Source organism: Saccostrea echinata, unplaced genomic scaffold (genome assembly GCF_033153115.1).
Source record: "Saccostrea echinata isolate AGI-Se365-2 ecotype Australia unplaced genomic scaffold, CSIRO_AGI_Sech_v1 ptg000030l, whole genome shotgun sequence".
Lineage (NCBI taxonomy): Eukaryota > Metazoa > Mollusca > Bivalvia > Ostreida > Ostreidae > Saccostrea > Saccostrea echinata.
In genome coordinates, this window is record NW_026889779.1 from 9,515,096 (window position 1) to 9,520,244 (window position 5,149).

Genomic DNA, 5,149 nt, shown 5'->3' on the forward strand with positions numbered 1-5,149 from the left:
TCTACTTGTCTACATTCACTGTTAAACCGAGTTTGTCTAGTAATGTGGCGGTGGTTTTAACATATTTTACACATTCAGCCTTAGAATCACTCATAAGTAATGTATCATCTATGTATGCAACATTTGAAAAACCTCGTTTCCGTAAAGTTGAAAATGCGGGTTTCATTAATTTGGTAAATATTCTGGGCGCTGACGCTAATCCCATTGCCAAACATGTATACTGATATTTTTGTCTGTTCCACAAAAATCGTAAATATTTTCTGTCATTATCGCTGATACGCATCTTGTAGATCTATTGAGGCCATGAAGCAATCTTTGGTCACCAAATTTATTGCGGCTTTTAGTGTCTCCATTTTAAAATGATGGTATTCTACACAATTATTGAGATTCTTAAGATTGAGAATTACTCTATATTTCCCATTTTTCTTTGGTCTAATAAAAATATTTGATAAAAATTAATTTTCCTCCAAATCAATCACTTTTTCGATAATTTTCTTATTTGATAATTGTTTGATTTCTTGATCCACCAATAACATCTCTTCATTTTTAAACTTTATTGGTTTTGTTGAACACCTTTGATAGGGAAATTCATCAAATTCTATTGAATACCCTCGAACAGTGGAAAGTACTGTAGCATCAGAAGTTATTTTTGTCCAAGCTTCAATACACTCGGATATTTTCCCCGCTTGGATATTATCATTTGTGTTCATAAAATTTATATCAAGTTTACTCACTTCGTCTTTAGTTTTTATTTCCGCTGTTTGTATTGAGTGCTTGGAACCTTTTTTCGAAAGTGAGGAGTGGATCTGTGGCCTAAAAAATGGGACTGTTTCCCGATCCTCCATACTGAGTGTAATTTGACTTGTATCCATGGCCAAAAGGTTTCCTGTTACAAGATTTTCTATGCTTAGGAAACGTTCCGGATATCTTGGACCCCACTTTATTGCCTTTAACGATATCCTCAACAACTTTTCCGAGGTCGTCACCGAACAAGTTGTCAGTCACCGGATGATCATTGGAGCACAAAGCCTTGAACTCCTCGTTTTTGTCCGGCTGAACTATTAGCTCTCTGCGCCGGTATGAAAGGTTGCAATACACAAAAGTCATTAATTTGAGGCTGTCCATCGCCAGTTTCGTAACCTCACCAATTGGAGCCGCTTCACCCCCCTTCTTTTTTGACTTGAGCAGTAAATCTAACTGTTGGAGTTGTGGTACAATAGCCTTGCACACCAGTGCCTGAGTTTTTTGAAGTCGGACGTCCTGTGTCCTGACTTTTCTGTTCGATGTGCCCAGATTTCGCCGTTTACTTTAGGCGTGACCAGATATGCAACGTTTTTCGGTCTGCTATATTTTTCACTGATCTCCTTTATTTTGTCATTGTTTAACTTTGTTCGCATGCCTTCATTTGCGACTTTCGCTAATTTCTCATAAATTGGTTCACTACATTTGTCATCAGAACCAAAACATTCTGCCAGCTCTTCTAAGAGATCGTCGGGATCACTTTCTTTTTCTTCCGTCACTTCGGATAGAAGTTCTTCAAATTCGTCTTTGGTATTGTCCGCATCCGACTCGGAATCGGACACACTACAGTCATGTGCCTGCTTTTTACTTGTTAATTCAGACTGGGGTTTATCCTGCGCCTTGCGCTTCTCCCCCTTTTTTGTTGGTTCGCCGTTCATGCGTTCTTGCATCTTTTGTACCGTTTGTGTAAGAAACAACATTGTCTTTTGATTTTCTGATAACTGTTTTTGCATTGTGGCAACTAATGATTCCACAGCTGTCTCAGGTGCGTCACCTTTGAGAGTTTGATCATTGTCATTGACGGCCATTGTTTCAGAGTCTGTGCTCATGTCTTTGGGCGCGTCGCCACTAGACAATTAATGATATATAATGTTCAATCAAGAAAGTTCCAAAGATAATTAATCTGTCTTGAAACCACTAAAATAAGTCCAATAAAAAAGTTCACACATTATCTAAACTAAAACTACTGCACTAAACTAAAACACAAATAATTAATAAAAAATCCAAGAGTATAAAAATTTTGCTGCCGTACGAATCACGTTTGCTTTATCTCTGAATCACGTGGTAAGCTTATCATCTCATTTGAGACTGAGGCACACAATTGGGAGAAGAAATGCGCTTCTTTTGGCTCTACGGAGCATTTAATATGACCTTTTTGCACTGTTATTATGTCTTACACGTAAATCAATTTTCTGAAGTTTTCCTCCAATATTATTTATTCAAATATCGGAACAAACACAGTCCAATTTCATCCTGAATAGACACATTAAAATTTGTGACAACAAAAAAGTTTCAAATTACTTCGCATGGTCAGTTATTTGACCTTTCTGCACTCAAAAAATGTCATTTTTCTGGCATTAAAATTTTAAAAAGCAATAAAATCATTCGAAAGAAATGTTATTTTACTGAATTTAAGCAGAATGTTTAAATTATCATATATATTCAGAAAAGAAAATTAAAAGTGGGGTCTTTGATGTTGATTTAAGGAATGAATTTAATAGCTACCCAATTTATACGGTATAAAGTGGGTTGGGACAATTTACGCTTTATAAACCGCGAAGCGGTTTATTAAAAAGTGTAAACTGATCCAACCCACTTTATACCGTATAAATTGGGTAGCTATTAATTTCATTCCTTTATTGTAAGAAAAAATATGATTATCTTTGTAAAATGACTTCAAATTGTACAAAATTTAAATGTAACGTCAGGCGGAACGATACGTTTTTGACGCAAGTCATTGTGACGTAGGCAACCCAATTTATGCGATATAAAGTAAATTTTTTATCCAATCAAATGGCGCGTTACAATTAGAATTAAATTATTTTTAGATATTACTTGTAAAGTGTTAATTTTAAGCTTAAATTTGGACTATTTTTTTCTGGACGTTCACAATATATTTGCTATATTTGTCAAATATGATGATACGGTTAATTAGATATGTAATTTAGGACCAGTCTGAATAAAACAGTACACTGCACAAAATAATTCTGTGTGCAGGTTGCATGGAAAAATGGGAATCCAAACTTAACAGTACTGTAAATACTTCAAAAGAGAAAAATTGATCATTTTCTTCTTTAAAAAAAAAAAAAAAAACATCTTCCGCCACAAAATATAGTTCCTCACTTAATGCTTTTGATATGGAATGTAATCATGGGCTTTTAATCTAATATACAGTTGAACTTCAGGATCTCGAACACTGATATCACTAATAACATGGTATGTCAAAGTGATTTTTAAGTCCCAAACACTTACTATTCTCCAAGTATTTTACCTTTGATGTCTCAAGTCCTTGAATATCTTGAACTTTTTTCTTGGTCCCATTGAGTTTGAGATAACGAGGTTTGACTGTAGTTTAATTTGCATTGTAGAATCCAAATTTATCATAGGAACTAAAACATTACACAGATTTTTTTAAATAGGGGTCAAGACAAAAATCTGCTCAAAAGTTCAGGAGCAAACCTCTTTAAATACCTAGGTAGCTATTAATAGCTACATATATAGGTAGAAAGTCTTTGGATTGGACCTGTTAAATGGGTGTAAACCAAAGTACTGAAGTGCTCCTGATTTACCGATATGCCCCTGAAAACTACCGAAATTCCCTTTAAATACATTTATATATTATATATGTTGTAATGTATGTTAAATTTCATTTGAAAAAAAAAAATGTATTTTGAACAAAATTACAAAAATGATGCTAATTTCACTCAATATCATGACATCAAAGAAGGATAACTCTTGCAATTTTGTCAGTTGAAATGCTTTTTGAAACTTTTATTTTTACAGTTTTATGAAATAGTTTTAAATCTGAAAAAAATCTACCTCAAATCATGTATTATATGGCAAATTGAGTATATAACCAGCAGTATACATTTATTGACTGGGCAACATGCGTTTTGTTGGACCTAAGAACTAAACTTTTAAGCAAACAGTTTGGTTTGAGGGGTCAACAAAACACATTTTGCTGGAGAACACAGTCAATAAATGTTTTGTTATACCTTTTGACATATCTTATGCTGGCTTCCATGTTTGCAATAATTGAAGATAAAGCTGATCTTGCCTACAGTGTGATGTAAAAAAAAGTTATAGCAGTCCAATATCTCATCAACATGCAGGTCCAATATCTCACTCAGCTGTCCAATATTGATTTTTTTAAGTGCTCAAAAACACAATCGAAATGTTTCAAAAATTTTTTAAAGTATAGATTTATATAGGAAATGATTTTTAAAGGTATAACAAAATAATATAGAGTAAATGGGTTTTGGCATAGAATTATATGTGGTAAACAAGACAAAATGTCATTTCTCTGATTGTAGAATGTCCGAGTTATGGTTGCAACAGTATTCTCCAAAAAAAAAAAAAGGTGTCAAAATTGATAAAAAATAGATTAATGGATCAATTTAAGCAGAATTAATTGGTATGCCAGTATTTTAAAATATGTCAAAAATTCTTAATCATAGGTTATTTAAATTTAGAACATTGTTTTGAGAAATATAAAATATATCTTCTAAAAAGCTTGAGAAAAGCTTTATGTAAGTTTCGATTTATGAAATCGCAGATTTCCAATTGAAATAGGTTATTTTTGGGGAGCTAACAGTGAGCCTTTTTGATTGAAATTTGTCTTTCGTTCTTGTCAGAAAAGTTTCACAATTTCATCTTCTTCTCCAGAACCACTGTGTCATTTCCAACCAAACCTGGCACAGAGCTTTCTTGGGTAAAGGGGATTCAAGTTTGTACAGTGTATTATGAAAATGAAGGGCCATGCTCAAGGGGAGATATTTATCTAAGAATTAGTGAAAATTTAATGGCATCTTTTAAAAATCTTTTTCTCAACTTCAAGAATCTCTAGGCCAGAGAAATGAAACTTATGTGAAAGATTTGTTAATTAGGTAAAGTGAAATTTGTTCAAATCATAACCCTCAGGGAATTATATAGAAAAAAAAAATCTTAAAGAATCTTCTTAAAGAGAGTGGCATATCCATGATAAGTAACATTTATATAGTAGCATCCTCAGTTAGTGCACATTAAAATTTGTTCAAATCATGATCCCTGGGGGTGGGGAGGGGCTAAAATGGGGATCAAAGTTTTCCATAGAATACATAGAAAAAATCTTTAACATTTTATTCTCAAG

At 33.2% G+C, this 5,149-nt stretch overlaps 1 pseudogene; it reads right to left on the reverse strand.

Annotated features, from left to right (window-relative positions):
- Nucleotides 1–813: 813 nt before the first annotated feature.
- LOC133196174 (uncharacterized) lies at nucleotides 814–1,850 on the reverse strand (annotated as a pseudogene).
- Between the last annotated feature and the right edge of the window lie 3,299 nt (nucleotides 1,851–5,149).